The 16,878-nt window shown below is 41.7% G+C and overlaps 1 protein-coding gene across 1 annotated transcript in view; it reads left to right on the forward strand.

The window, feature by feature from the left end:
* The window catches only part of SCRN1 (secernin 1), a 171,319-nt gene that overhangs the window by 145,249 nt on the left and 9,192 nt on the right, over window positions 1-16,878 (forward strand). The window lies entirely within an intron of this gene.

Here is a 16,878-nt window from a genome sequence, read left to right on the forward strand (position 1 = left end):
CCAGTGTGTGTGCAAAAAGTCAGAGGACATGCTTAGGTGAATATGAATGGGATACAGAGCCTTTCACCTCTTGGTCAACGCTTCAAATCCAGTTCATAGTTATCCTCAGATAGCTGTAAGTGGCCTATCTGAAGTGAATTGTTGGTAGAGCTGGTGGCAAAATGAGAAGTTTTTGTGGAAGTTTTCAAGATGTTAAAAGTTGTTTTTGTTTCAACGCTTAAAAAGATACTTTACTTTGAAAAAGAGTTTCCACAAATGCTAGTTTCCAAACTTTCAAAAAATTTTAAAGATCCAAGAATGCAGAACATTTTTCATGAGAAATGAAAATAACATGGACAAGTCACAGACAAAATTAGAAATAAAAAAAGCCAGTTTTCAGGAAAAAAATACTTTGAAAGTTTTCTGCCAAGTGGTCTCTCTAGCCACATTGCAGACATTGGCAGTCTCAACAGAAGGGCGTGAACAAACATGGAAATTACCCACTCACTTCTGAATAAACCACCCCCCTGAGCGACGTAAGTTACGATATAACCATTCATGTGGCAAAATGAGCTGGTGGCAAAATGAGCTGGTGGCAAAATGAGAAGTTTTTGTGGAAGTTTTCAAGATGTTAAAAGTTGTTTTTGTTTCAACGCTTAAAAAGATACTTTACTTTGAAAAAGAGTTTCCACAAATGCTAGTTTCCAAACTTTCAAAAAATTTTAAAGATCCAAGAATGCAGAACATTTTTCATGAGAAATGAAAATAACATGGACAAGTCACAGACAAAATTAGAAATAAAAAAAGCCAGTTTTCAGGAAAAAAATACTTTGAAAGTTTTCTGCCAAGTGGTCTCTCTAGCCACATTGCAGACATTGGCAGTCTCAACAGAAGGGCGTGAACAAACATGGAAATTACCCACTCACTTCTGAATAAACCACCCCCCTGAGCGACGTAAGTTACGATATAACCATTCATGTGCACAGCGCTATGTCGGCGTAGAGCGGTTTCAGCAGACGTGCTGCAGCTGCATCAGAACAGCTGCACCCCTGCACAGATAGACATGGCCTAACAGAGCTAAAGTGCACAAGCTCTGCAGCGTAGACAGTTATACCTCTATTGGAATAACTTATTCCCCTCAATTTAGCAATGATACTGACAGGCCAGGGACAGTTTAAAACAGGAGCATTTTATGAAGCTTTTGCCATAAGTAAAAATTACCCCAGAAAACTGAGTCAGCAGTGTGCCCTTGTTGCCAAGAAGGCCAATGGCATTTTGGGATGTATAAGTAGGGGCATAGCGAGCAGATCGAGGGACGTGATCGTTCCCCTCTATTCGACATTGGTGAGGCCTCATCTGGAGTACTGTGTCCAGTTTTGGGCCCCACACTTCAAGAAGGATGTGGATAAATTGGAGAGAGTCCAGCGAAGGGCAACAAAAATGATTAGGGGGCTGGAACACATGAGTTATGAGGAGAGGCTGAGGGAGCTGGGATTGTTTAGCCTGCAGAAGAGAAGAATGAGGGGGGATTTGATAGCTGCTTTCAACTACCTGAAAGGGGGTTCCAAAGAGGATGGCTCTAGACTGTTCTCAATGGTATCAGATGACAGAACGAGGAGTAATGGTCTCAAGCTGCAGTGGGGGAGGTTTAGATTGGATATTAGGAAAAACTTTTTCACTAAGAGGGTGGTGAAACACTGGAATGCGTTACCTAGGGAGGTGGTAGAATCTCCTTCCTTAGAGGTTTTTAAGGTCAGGCTTGACAAAGCCCTGGCTGGGATGATTTAACTGGGAATTGGTCCTGCTTTGAGCAGGGGGTTGGACTAGATGACCTTCTGGGGTCCCTTCCAACCCTTATATTCTATGATTCTATGAAAACAAGTACAAAAAATCCAGCTTGCACAAAACTATTTCAGGAGTCCTACAGGAGCATACCACACTGCAGTGACCACATCCCTGCTCCCTCAAGCTGGCTCCCCTCGGACCTTTGCAGTACGGCTCTAATCCTTAAAGGGACAGGGTCCAGGAAAATACAGCCCTGGCATTCCATTTAGTTCTTAAACAAAACATTCACATGAAAATACTTTTACATACCTGTTTTAACTTGAGTGCTACATAAGTACCTGTATACCAGTAAGGCTCTGGCAACAATAGAGAGAGTTGTATTGCTTTAAACTCTATCTGCAGCACAAGAACTGTTGAGACAAGCCCTAAGTGATTTTGAATGCAATAGTAGCTTTGCTAATGGTCAATTCTGAACACAGAACCTGTTGCAAAATCCACGGAAGTCAGTAGAACTGGATCAGGCCTTAACACAGTTGCAACTCCCACTGAAGTCAACAGAAGTTGGCCCTGCAAAACTGAGCCCAGGATCTGGCTCTAAAAATATAGAGTGACTAGATATAGGCCACATTTTTATACTTGCTCTCGGGGCAAACCTTCTGTGGGGGCTGACCCTGCGAGCTGCTAAGCACCTGCAACTCCTCTCAGGATGAAGCTATTGTTATCAGTGGGGCATAGCTATTGTGGAGGGATGGTAGTTCATGATTCTAATTTTGTAGGGCCCATAGCTGTAATGCAGCGCTCTCCACAGAATGGAGTTTGACCTCCCTGTGTTAATAGCCCCCTCCCCACACCATCTTTGGATAAGGTTCTTTCTTTCCAGAGTGGGAAGGACGACACAATCACTTTGTTTTTCGCCCATTTTTGTAGCTGATTGCAGTAAGCAGTCCAGGTGGTTGCTCACCTCACAGTGCATTAGCAGCAGGGACATTTCACAATACCCCATTCCATGGATCACCAGAGATGTAAAAGGCTGTCTTTGTTTAAGCGCTCAGGAGGAGGCCACAGTTGTGGCTTGACAATATACTTGTCTTCTGTTAGAGAATGTGTGTGAAACTTGAGATTTCCCACCCCAACCCATGAATATTAGATCAAAAACAGAGATAAACAGGAGAGGATTCATGATTATGCAAGTACTGCGTTTCACAAAGTCTGGGATCCCAAGTCACTTTTCCCTCTAGCACAAAGCAATAAGTCCCAGGACTCAGCGGTGCAATGGATCTCTGTATGGGCTTCTTAAGCACAGTCACTGTATCTGCACTTCATGAGTGAAGCATGCATATGCCAGAGAGTATAATTTTTAATTTCCTGTGGGCCATTTTTTTATTCGGTCAAATAGGTTTTTATGGCATTTCTTCAGTCTGAAATCCAGAGGAAACATTCTGATGTTAAACACTCAAGAAAGTAAAATTAAAGGAACACGAGTTGGGAAAATGTCGTTTAAATGGATAGTGTTGTAAATAACATGTGATGTTCATGTACCAGAGACATGAAAGGGGTGGGGTGGGGAGAACCTCAGTGCTTTGACTCTATAAACAGTGAAAACTGATTATATGCATTTAGCCAGTTGTCCCTGTTTGCATGGGGTATCTCAGGAATGAAAAATATTAAAAAGCCAAGCAAAGGAAAAAAAAAAAAAAAGAGGAAAACCTGATTGTAACACCACACTTGTGGCTGTGGATTGGAAACATTGTTAGGGTGACTTAGGGGCAGGTGTAGCTTTTGAAGCTCCTTTTAAATTCACTTTTTACAGCTGACCAGATTTCAAGTTGACGGTCTCCTTTTAAGGATCAGTTAACTTGCTTGCTGTTGTGCAATCTGGCTCCTTTACATTCAGTATAGTTAGTGAAAACAAACCAACTATTTAGCATACTAGTCTCGCTATTTCCATTGCAAGACTTATACACTCTAGATAACGTTTACTAGTACAGAGAAGAGTTGCGATTACTTAACGACAAATGAAGTGATTATAAAGACAACTTGAAATCCATCCAATGAGAATAAATGTGTTAAAGTCAAAATTTACAATGGCTTTTCTTAAGGACTGTGAAGGAGTTGCATGTTCCAGTTGCGATCACCATCTGGATAAACAGCATCAGTAGCTGAAGCAGTGTCTCATTTGGCTTTTGACTGTTTTTACAATTTCCAATAAAGCATAAAAATAGTCACCCTGAGTTGTCCCATCATGATATGCACCCAGATATTTGTAACAACTTTTTGTTTTTTTAACATTTTGGGACAATCCTAGCACATCATAAAACTGCCTGCTTTATTGTATCCTTTCCAGTATTTACAATACATTTACATGATTGCATATTTTGATCTGCACAAACTTTTCTAAGCAAGATGATACACACGTATCATTGATTTGCCTCTAACAATGAGCAAATAAAGCAGCACTGTACGAGCAGCATTAATTCCCTTAGATCACAAGGTGGCGCTCGCTTTTTAAAAAGTTACCAAGGCTCAAGTAGGTAACTGACTATCAAATTTTCCAAACAGGAAGAAGAGTTCAGTAGAGCTCAAAAGCTTGTCTTTTCCACCAACAGAAGTTGGTCCAGTAAAAGATATTTCCTCACCCATCCCTCTTAAATTTATATAAGATATATACAATGTATACCTGAGACCTGACCTCTCCCTACTGAACAACAGCACAACTGATCTCAATGAGAACACTACTCAAGTTCTGTTTTCTTAGAATCACAGGACTGGAAGAGACTCAAGGCAGGACTAAGTATTATCTAGGCCATCCCTGACCATTTTCTTGACTTGCAGTTGGCTGACTCTGAGCCTGGGCTCGGTGTAGTCTCTTTGGCTATGTTTATACTGCAGTAAAAGAGCCACAGCACAGCAACAGCTGGCCCAGGTCAGTTGAGTTGGGTTCAGGGGGGCTAAAGACAGCTGTGTAAATGTTTGGGCTCCCTGTGAGCCCAACCCCCCCGTGAGCCCAGGTCAGCTGACCCAGGCTTTGAGACTTGGCACTGCAGGTTTTTTAATGGCATTGTAGACATACCCTTTGGGTTTCTTGTCCCTTTGCCCCATAAAGGAGCCCCCACTCCTGGGAAATCCTTCTGTCCCTGGCAGGAATTCAGTTATCTCCCGAAGTCCCCTCAGAGTCCAATTACTTCTAGTCCCTGGCTGCATGCTGCAGGGCACTGGCTAGGAGCAGCCTTCTGGGGCCTCTGCCTCATGTCTGCCTTGTAGTGTCAGTCTGTCCCCAAACAGAGGGGGGCAGAGGAAGGAAATGCTAGCCCCAGCCTCAGGCTTGGCTCCCGGAGCTCAAGAGCAGTTCCTAGCAGCCTCGCCTCCTGGGCAAACTCCTCCCCTCCCCCGCTCCTTGGCAAGTTTTACTTGTTTAAGCTCCCCTTCCCCAGGCAGACCACCTTCACCTAATTGTTGCTTCCTGAGTGCAGACATGCTCATTAGTCTTTCCATGAATGGGATGAGGGCATGTCCTGTGACAGACCTCGTACACTTAGTAATACATGGGATAATGCAGAAAAGTGCCAAAGAACTACAGGCTAAAATTAAACAATTTGGATTTTGTAATCTGTCACTCTTGGTTTATTAATAAGGGACATGTCATGGGACCATATGAGGGTTTTGGCCAAAATAGATTATAAACTGCAATTTCTATGATCTTGGGAGAAGCAGCTGCTTTCCTATACAGTGTAATTTAATTCACTGTCTTTCAGAAATAATTCTTGATACCAAAACCCTAACTCTAGAAGATCCATTCTGAAGCTAGAACTAACCACTTTTCTTTAGCTGGCAGCAGATGTGTTGATACCAACAAATTTGTGCATGCACAAATATTATTATTCTCGCTGTATAGTTATTTGCTCTCCAAAGAGACCCCACTATGTCAACAGGTCCCAAATGTATGCTGCTTTACTGTAAGAATGATAAAGAAAGTAAATATATATGGAAATACCTAACAAATTATCCAGGTGAGAGAATTTAAATTAGCTAATCTCTCTCTCACCCCTCTCTGATTTTATCTCTCTTTTACTTCCATACAGCAAATGGTGTAATAGTAAGTGAACGATATAGATATCTTCTCAAAAAGAAGATTTGACCAATAAACACAAAGCCAACAAAGACTTGTTAGCAGTACAACCCACACTGTCAATACATTTGATTTCAATCTACAGTACTTTAAAAATATAATCCAACAATCTCAACTACATAGTAGGCAAGGGCAGGATCATTTTTCTTTCTTGCCTGTGTAGTATTGCCCAGATCTGGAAAGAACAAAGGCCAGCATAGTTTTACATTTGATGATGGCATAAGGTAGCGTACTCACTACCCATTGCATCCTCTTGTGTCAGGGTGTAATACCACAAGGGGCCCTCATCTCTAGTACCTCCTTCAGGCCACCTGCCTCTCACCAGGTCTTCTGTGGCTTAGACTCAGCCAAGTCACAAAGTTCAATCCCTTTCCAGGGTAAGGAAAGGTCTAAACTGAAACATCACAAGATATCCCAACACATGAGAGCCTTCCATCCCCTTGGGCTATTCCTCCACTCAGCCTTTGGTGTCAGTCTTCCACCCCACTCTGGGCTCAATACTCCTGCTGGTGGCTTCCATGCCCCTTCCTCAGGGACTGGTAGGTGAACCCAGGCCCACCCTCTGCTCTGGGCTCCAGCCCAGGGGCCCTGTATTAAACAGCTTAGTCTGCTTCTTCAGATGTGCTACTGTTTCCAAGCTCCCTTGGGCTGCTTCCCCACAGCTTGTGCTTAACACAACCTCCCCTTGGTTCTGAGGCCTCTGGCTTCTCCCTCAACCCTCCTAGCATCTCCTTTCTGTGCTGAACTCACCACTCTTCCACCTGTCCACTAACCTACACTCTACTGGGTTTTCTCCATGACAGCCTCTGCAGTTCCTGAGCTCCCTTATAAGGGAAGGTGCCTAGTGATCGTTGCCGACCTCTGCCCCCAGGCAACAATCAATTACTGGTGCCCTAATTGGCTTTTAACCCCTTTGCCTAACGGGTGATGGGAATAAGCCTCATTACAGGTGAGCTCCCAAGTCCATTTGTTGGGACAAATCAACCTTTCCATGGGCATTACAGTGGTGGAAGCCCAGTAAGTGCCTAACTAGGCAGACAGATATGGGGAAATCCCTTTAGAAGGGACTAGAAATTCTGAGTTTCAGCATGCAGAGTTTCCATGTGATCATAGGGTCTGCGGCAGAATTTATGAATATCTAGATGGGGTAAGCCTTAAAAGACCTTGTCCACATAGAAGCAGTGCTGTATTCCCTCAGGATTCTTGCATTTGCTGAACTAACATGTTTTTAAGTATTAGTTGTCCAATTAGGAGCCCGTCCTCCAGCGCCTGTACAGACAAGCCTCGCATTGCCTTAGCAGGACTGCAAGAGCGGTCCATGTTCTAGTAAAAATAACTAGTTTTTGATTATGTGTGCCATGTTGTTGTAGCTGTGTCGGTACCAGGATATTACAGAGATGAGGTGGGTGAGGTAATATTTTTTATCCAAGGAGAAAGTCTAGGATATACACCTTAACACACCCAAAACTGCCTTTACCAGACAAGGACATTCCACCAGAGAAGTTGATCACATCAGGGAACTGGCCACCGAAATATGCTGAGAGAACCTGCTTCAATACAGAAATAAAACCCCTTCCAACCACACACCCCTTGTTGTCACCTACCATCCCACACTAGAACTCATATGAGGTATCATCAACAACTACAACCCATACTCGATGGGGACTGCTGAAAGAATTTTTTCCTGAACCCCCTCTTAAGGCCTTCAATCAACACCCCCCCCACAACTTCTCCAAGCTCATCATCAGAAGCAATCTCCACACCAATTCAAAGCAGCACCAGATCCCGCCAGAACAACAGATGCAAAACCTGCAGACATATCTCCACTGCTACAATGATCAACGTCCCCCACAACACACCTTTCAAGTTCTAGGAGATTTACACTGGCCTATCACAACATGTGGTATACATCATCCAGTGCACTAAATGCCCCAATAGCAACTACGTGGGTGAAAGCAGACAAACACTGTGCTCTCAGATGAAATCACACAGGAAAATGATAAAAGTCAAAAACACCCTATCACCTGTGGGTGAACACTTTTCATAAAGCCATCACGCTACATCTGACAAAAAGAAAAGGAGTACTTGTGGCACCTTAGAGACTAACAAATTTATTTGAGCATGAGCTTTCGTGAGCTACAGCTCACTTCATCGGATGCATGCAGTGGAAAATACAGAGGAGACATTTATATACACAGAGAACATGAAACAATGGGTGTTACCATACACACTGTAACAAGAGTGATCAGGTAAGGTGAGCTATTACCAGCAGGAGAGCTAGAGAGGGAAGTGGGGGGGGAAAACCTTTTGTAGTGATAATCAAGGTGGGTGATTTCCAGCAGTTGACAAGAACGTCTGAGAAAGGCGGGAGAGTGGGGGGAGAATAAACATGGGGAAATAGTTTTACTTTGTGTAATGACACATTCACTCCCAGTCTTTATTCAAGCCTAAGTTAATTGTATCCAGTTTGCCAATTAATTCCAATTCAGCAGTCTCTCATTGGAGTCTGTTTCTGAAGTTTTTTTTGTTGAAGAATTGCCACTTTTAGGTCTGTAATTGAGTGACCAAAGAGATTGAAGTGTTCGCCGACTGGTTTTTGAATGTTATAATTCTTGATGTCTGATTTGTGTCCATTTATTCTTTTAAGTAGAGACTGTCCAGTTTGGCCAATGTACATGGCAGAGGGGCATTGCTGGCACATGGTGGAATATATCACATTGGTAGATGTGCAGGTGAACAAGCCTCTGATAGTGTGGCTGATGTGATTATGCTCTATGATGGTGTCCCCTGAATAGATATGTGGACACAGTTGGCAATGGGCTTTGTTGCAAGGATAGGTTCCTGGGTTAGTGGTTTTGTTGTGTGGTTGCTGACCTATCAGTCCTTATCCTCAAAGGAAACCCACACAACACTTTCAAAAGCTGAGCTTGTGAGCATAAATTCATTACTCTATTAAGACCATGATTTTTAGTGTCTAGTAAAGACACTGGTTTATTATAACAATCTTTAACCCACTAACCCCCTCTTTTTGACTACAGGGGTGTTAACCAATCACTTCACCTTGAATAAAGAAAAGGAGGACTTGTGGCACCTTAGAGACTAACAAATTTATTTGAGCATAAGCTTTCGTGAGCTACAGCTCACTTCATCGGATGCATGCAGTTGACCACTGAATGCATCCACTGCATGCATCCGATGAAGTGAGCTGTAGCTCACGAAAGCTCATGCTCAAATAAATTTGTTAGTCTCTAAGGTGCCACAAGTACTCCTTTTCTTTTTGCGAATACAGACTAACAGAGCTGCTACTCTGAAACCTGTCATTTCACCTTGAATGGTTCCTTAGAATATGAGCTAACTACTTATGCTAAACTATCTCTTAGATCTTGTATTAGCTGTGACACCATAAGTACCTATCCCAGATCTAAGAAAGAGCTCTATATAATTCAAAGGCTTGTCTTTCTCACCAACAGAAGTTGGTCCAATGAAAAATATTCCTTCACCCACCATGTCTCTCCAGTTCTTGATTAGCCTTTTTTTGTAATTACCCCTGCATAATAAAATACATTTGCTATTAGTAACATTTGTCAGACATCTCAAAATATAAATGAACATATTAGGAAGATTTTTTTTTTTTACAAAAAAAGAATCAATGATCATAATATAAAACTTGGGGAACAGTTGTCCTACCTGATACATGCACATTACCATATTTGGGGAGGTTCCCAGTTATCCAGGGCAACATAATAATAATTAGTATGAATACTGAAATATTAACAAAGAACACTTTGACAGCTATATTTGAGGTACAATTTAAAGATTCCACAGCCCCACCAATGAAATGCAGATTACACGCCAGGTGACTACTACCTTTCCATAACCAAAGCAGTGACTATAAGAACTTGCCCATTTCCTTGTGACTACAATTAAATATTAGTGTATGGTTTTCACTGAACAAGATAAATGGTTCAGCCTGCTTCCTGACAACTGCAAACAAACAAAGCATGAGCAAAGGTTGGCACCACACCCAGTTACCCATTTGTTTTCTTATTAGTTAGTCTGGTTAGATCTGAACAGATTGTAATGCATGTTCTTTTAGAACATATAGAATAGTGATCACAATACACATACTGAAGAGACTGATAATACTGACCGGGCAAGTGTCTTTAGAAAGCAGATGCCATTATAGCTTATTTATCCTAAAGGGCTTGGTCCTAGTCTGTTGATGTGACAACACAGTATTCAAGGTATTAAACAAGAAAAAGCAATAGTGAAAGCAAGAAAATCCTAGTCTCAGCTGGAAACTTTGTTGGGTAGGGTTCCCGTATATCAAAATCTTTTCCAAACTATGTGGCCATTTGCAGTAAGTTATTATAACTGTATTGTTCTCTGCTGTGTATGTAATCTCATTGCATTCCTGCTCACTGGCTTTGCGCAATGCCTGCTTTACAGTTGACTATTTGTAGAGCAAGTTGCGTGATTAGTATCTCTATTTGATTAAGGAATGATTGGCCAGCTCAGGCTGCATAGGACAAATGGATTTTGTGGGCACTGAGGAGAGCTGAGAGGGTGAGGAAAACACCATGGAGACAAGCTTGGCATTTGAGTTACTCTGGCTTTCTCTCTCACCATGCAAACCACTGCTGGGACAGTTTCTAGAGTAGCTGTTATCTCTGGGTTCTTCACAAGGTTTGGCATTGCTCTTTACTGCAGATTTTGCAGTGGTCATTCATGGCTTTATCCTCAGCAAGCTAGATTGCTGCCTTCTTCATACTTACTTTGGAGTGGACCAAGTTCCACCAGACTACAGATATTTTTTTAAAAATTCCCAGAGGAGGATTCCTTTGGGTCCCCCTAGAAGACGTGCTTTCCCTTCCCATTCTACCTTCCCTTTGCACAAGTGGGATAGTACTAAACTATATTTTCAATAAACTAGTCTAGGGACGGATTCTCAGCTGGCGTACACTGGCATAGCTCCGTGGCAGGGTTCTGGCTCATTCAGTATTTTCCAGGAACAATAGTAAAGGGAAATCATGCCTCTCCAATCTACTAGAATTCTTTGACGGGGTCAACAAGCATGTGGACCAAGGGGATCCAGTGGACTTAGATTTTCAGAAAGCCTTTGACAGGGTCCCTCACCTTACGCAAAGTAAGCTGCCATGGGATAAGAGGGAAGGTGCTCTCATGGATTGGTAACTGGTTAAAAGATAGGAAACAAAGGGTAGGTATAAATGGTCAGTTTTCAGAATGGAGAAAGGTAAATAGTGGTGTCCCCTAGGGGTCTGTTCTGGAACAAGTCCTATTCAACATATTCATAAATGATCTGAAAAAGGGGTAAACAGTGAGGTGGCAAAATGTGCAGATGATACAAAATTACTAAAGATAGTTAAGATCCAAGCAAACTGCAAAGAGCTACAAAAGGATCTCTCAAAACAGGGTGACTAGGCAACAAAATGGCAGAAGAAATTTAATGTTGATAAATGCAAAGTAATGCACATTGGAAAGCATAATCCCAACTATACATATAAAATGATGGGATCTAAATTAGCTGCTACCACTCAAGAAAGAGATCTTGGAGTCATTGTGGATAGTTCTCTGAAAACATCCACTCAATGTGCAGCAGCACTCAAAAAAGCAAACAGAATGTTGGAAATAAATAAGAAAGGGATAGATAAGAGACAGAAAATATCATGTTGCCTCCATATAAATCCATGGTAGGCCTACATCTTGAATACTGTGTGCAGATGTGGTTGCCCCATCTCAAAAAAGATATATTGGAATTTGAAAAGGTTCAGAAAAGGGCAACAAAATGACTTCTGTATGAGGAGAGATTAATAAGACTGGGACTTTTCAGCTTGGAAAAGAGTCAGCTAAGTGGAGATATGATTGAGGTCTATAAAATCATGCCTGGTGTAGGAAAGTAGATAAGGAAGTGTTGTTTACTACTTCTCATAACACAAGAACTAGGGGCAACCAAATGAAATTAATAGGCAGTAGGTTTAAAACAAATAAAAGGAAGTATTTCTTCACACAATGCACAGTCAACCTATGGAACTCCTTGCCAGAGGATGTTGTGAAGGCCAAGACCATAACAGGGTTCAAAAAAGAACTAGATAACTTCATGGAGGATAGGTCCATCGATGGCTATTAGCCAGGATGGGCAGGGATGATGGCCCTAGCCTCTGTTTGCTAGATGCTGGGAATGGGTGACAGGAGATGGATCACTTGATGATTACATGTTCTGTTCATTCCCTCTGGGGCACCTGGCACTGGCCACTGTCAGAAGACAGGATACTGGGCTAGATGGACCTTTGGTCTGACCCAGTATGTCCGTTCTTATATAACGTGTAAATATTTCTAGCAAGTAGTATCTTAATATAAACTTGTTTGCCCTGTTATGCTGCCTTCCTCCTTGGCTATGAGAAAGTCATTTGTTCAAATTGGGAAAAAAAGAATAGAGACCTTACTGCTTAAATTCTCCTCTCCAGGAACACTTACAGACCTGGGACACTGGGTTCAGGGAGGATAGTTTTTAAGATATCCCCCACAGTTAAGGTATTGGAAGTACATCAATATCCCTGGGGAGAGATCTGAATCCAGCTCTTGGGATGAGAGAAATTAAGGGACTGGACAAACTAAAGATGTCAATTAATTTTCATTTGGCTTTTGGTCTTTTTGTTTTCACACAAACACCCTGACAGATCAAGGCACATCAATTGGATTGTCAGTAAAATTATAGGAATCTTGCATTCACTGAGGATATAGACTAATTTGTAAGTTACTCAAAAAGAAAAGGAGCACTTGTGGCACCTTAGAGACTAACCAATTTATTTGAGCATAAGCTTTCGTGGGCTACAGCTCACTTCATCAGATGCATTCAGTGGAAAATACAGTGGGGAGATTGATCAATGATCAACAATGATCAACGTCCCCCACAACACACCTTTCAAGTTCTAGGAGATTTACACTGGCCTATCACAACATGTGGTATACATCATCCAGTGCACTAAATGCCCCAATAGCAACTACGTGGGTGAAACCAGACAAACACTGTGCTCTCAGATGAAATCACACAGGAAAATGATAAAAGTCAAAAACACCCTATCACCTGTGGGTGAACACTTTTCATAAAGCCATCACGCTACATCTGACAAAAAGAAAAGGAGTACTTGTGGCACCTTAGAGACTAACAAATTTATTTGAGCATGAGCTTTCGTGAGCTACAGCTCACTTCATCGGATGCATGCAGTGGAAAATACAGAGGGGACATTTATATACACAGAGAACATGAAACAATGGGTGTTACCATACACACTGTAACAAGAGTGATCAGGTAAGGTGAGCTATTACCAGCAGGAGAGCTAGAGGGTGGGGGGGGGGGAACCTTTTGTAGTGATAATCAAGGTGGGTGATTTCCAGCAGTTGACAAGAACGTCTGAGGAAGGCGGGGGGTGGGGGGAGAATAAACATGGGGAAATAGTTTTACTTTGTGTAATGACACATCCACTCCCAGTCTTTATTCAAGCCTAAGTTAATTGTATCCAGTTTGCCAATTAATTCCAATTCAGCAGTCTCTCATTGGAGTCTGTTTCTGAAGTTTTTTTTGTTGAAGAATTGCCACTTTTAGGTCTGTAATCGAGTGACCAAAGAGATTGAAGTTACTGTAACTCTTCATTTTCATTGTTATTTCTATGATGCAGCTTATTCCAAATGCAGCAGTTTTCATTGTTACAAGCATTCAGTTATCTTAACCAGCCTATCACTCCTATTTTAAACTTTTTGTACTGGCTTCCTGAATAGTTTCATATTAATATTAAAGTCTTCTTAGTTACAGTATTTCCAAGGCCCTGAATGGCTGTGGACCAGCATACCGGACCACGTTCCTTGAATGCCTTATGAAGCAGCAAGCTGTTTAGTTTTGTCCTGAAAACAATCTTGAGACACTAGGAGCCAGAGATGGAATTTTCAGAAGTGACTAAGGGATTTAGGTACCCCGTTCCTGTTGAAAGTCTATGGTAGTGGGGTGTCAAACACCCTTAAGTGCCTTTGAAAATTCTACCCTTGAACTTTTCTAATTGTGATCCTCAGTTTTGGACTGTTCATAATACAAAGTCTGCGCTGACTTTCAAAGCAAGGGTTTTTGTTTGTTTGTTTGTTTTTAATTGCCATTTTAAATTATTTTAGAGCTCTGTTAAATTGATTGTACAGTACCCCGCCTAGGACCTGTATGCTGTCATGTTATTTATATTTTTATATATAATTTTTATATATTTTTATCCCAAATTATGGTGTTTGTAGCTATGCAACTTTCATTTGTTTTCTGTGCACTGCCCCTGTAAATTTGAATACTTTCCACTAAGTAGAAGCATTCCAGATAGAAGATTTTAAAAAGGGAAGGAGTCACACTGTCCTCTCTCTGTCCTCTGAGACATTTGGGGGTTTTTCCTTAATCTAAAATTAAGCCTCCTGAAAGGAAGCACATAATGATACTTTGTGTGTGGAAAATATAACACAAAGGATACCAAACGCACTATATATTCAGGAGTCATTCACCAGCTAATGCAATGCAGCCACTTCTAGAGTGGAACACAGCAACTTTGTAGCCATATGCAGCAAGAGAACAAAACAGTTTCAGTTCGGAGGTGAAGAAGAATACTAATCCTAACTGCAGTTCAGTAGAATTTAGGTAATCAAAATGTAATTACCAAAATTAGAATTTGATCAGAACATCAGGGGATTGACATATTTACTGGAAATAGTGCATGGAGATCTTGAATGATCCTCTATCATCCTGTAGGTACATATCACAATGATGAGCAAATGAGAAATCCCTCAGAGCAAGAGAGAGAAATCGATTTTACCTGTCAGCCAAGACACAGCCAAGACAACAGCCTATATCTTCAAGAGCGACTCAAGATTTTGATGCCCAACTTGAGACACTTTAAAGGGGCCTGATTTTCACAAAGTGCTGAGAAGCCCCCTCAGAAAATCAGGCCTCTTCAGTTCAAAGTACCTTATTTTGGCCACTGTTGCAGGATGACAGGACCCTTTAAGAGGGAGCAGGGTCCACTGCAGCAGGTTCTGATGCACTATTGGCTTCAGGGAAGGCATCTGGGCCTTATAAAGGGTGAGACATCTGCATGTGGGTGGCAGATGCCTGGAGGCACTGCAGAGAGTAAAGAAAACACCAGTGGGGAAGGTGTGTGAAAAAGGCCAAGAGAGATTGGTAGGAAGACCCTCAGGGAGGAGGGGTTGGGCACATCTGAAACTGGGATGAAGGCTTTGTACCTTTTTCTCTTTTGAAAGACTTTGTGCAGGACTTAGTAAACTGGACTCCAAAAGGGGGAATGGTTTGAATATGTGGACTGTGTGGACTTTTTAAGGGATCCTGAATGAAAGGGAGACTGAGGCAGCCCTCAGCAGACCCACATTTATCCAGAAGGGTGCTGCAGGGAAATCATGCCCTTTGATAGTCACCTAGAAATTGAGGCACCTAAAATCGCTAGTCACTTTTGGCCAAGCGCTGCAATAGCACCGTGCCCCCTACTACCATGCTCCAGGGTTGTTTCAGTGCTGAGATCTGCTCTCTGATTTCTCTGGGGCATATCCTATCCAAGTCATGACCCTGCTTAACATGCAAAAGCTGACAAGATCATACTAGCTTTATCTTTGTTTCCTCTTTCACCTTTTCCACACTGCAATCTTCATTCTCCCTGTATGCTGCTTACAATCTCATACTAGGTCAGACAGCTTGTGCTGAGGCTTTGGCCATGCACATTTTTGGAAAGTGGCACGTTGGTGCCACCTTCTAGGCCTGCTTGTTAAAACAACATATCAATGCCTGATATTCTAGATGAGCCATAACATACATTTTCAGAATTGGAAGCTGACAGCTAAGTGGGAGTATGGTAAAGGCCACCTTTGTTCCAGCCTTTCCTTCAGCTTACTGGCTTCCACAACTGCTATCCTTAAATTGCATAGTGAGAAATTGACATGCTATTGTGGGTACCAGGGCCTCATGGAGAGGAGTAATCCAAACACACAGAAAGTGCCTTTTCCCAAGTCTTGTTTTCTAATGGAAGAGCATAAACCCCTTTAGCAAATTATATGGAGTTCTTTTCTACAAAAACAACAAAAACAAAACAAAACAAAAAAGGTGTAATGTTTGCCTACCTCACAGGAGGATTGCAAGCCTGAACTAATTTTTGTAAAGCACTTGGAGAGTCCCAGCTGAAAGGTGCTATGTAGATGCAAAGTATTATTGCTCTTTAGTAGAGATGAGCCTCAATTAAATCTAAATCAAGAATGCATCTCTCTATAATTGGCCAAACCAGAGCTCTACTTCTGAGCATTCCCAAACTTGGGAATTCAAAAATATGGATCCAGATCTGAGCCTTCCAATATCGAGCTGTTTGGAGTTACCTTTTCTAGAGATACATTTCAACTATGAATTCTAAAGTGAACCAGGCCCAGAATATTGGTTTAGGCCCATCCCTAAGATTTAGGGTGTTTTATATTCATTCCTTTTAAAATCAGGCCAATTTTTAACAAAAGACCTATAGTCGGATCTTCAACTCAGGATCTGAGGAAACATCTGAGGTGCTAGCATTTAGACTTTGGCTTTACCTTTATTACCATAGTAATAACATGATGTATCAATATACCAGTGCTGCTACTTAATTGCTGACTGTGTGCAGATAATAAGCAAATCATGTTACTTTACAATAGCTCTCCTGCAATGTTTGCCATACAGTGACACACTGCACACAAGTTCTATGGAATCTTCATAAAACAGTGCCCAGAGATATCCATTATCGGGTGGATAAACCCTCAATCTCAATTTGTTAAACTGCCAAAAAAATAAATAAATCTGATTTGCAGTGCATGTCATTGTGACCTACAGGATTCAACTGTAACTTGGCACCTATGTGCATAAGGAGTATTTCATATTTCTGTGTGGCATCAATTTTGTTTCTCTCCCTCTCACCCAA

This window comes from Caretta caretta, chromosome 2, assembly GCF_965140235.1.
Source record: "Caretta caretta isolate rCarCar2 chromosome 2, rCarCar1.hap1, whole genome shotgun sequence".
NCBI lineage: Eukaryota > Metazoa > Chordata > Testudines > Cheloniidae > Caretta > Caretta caretta.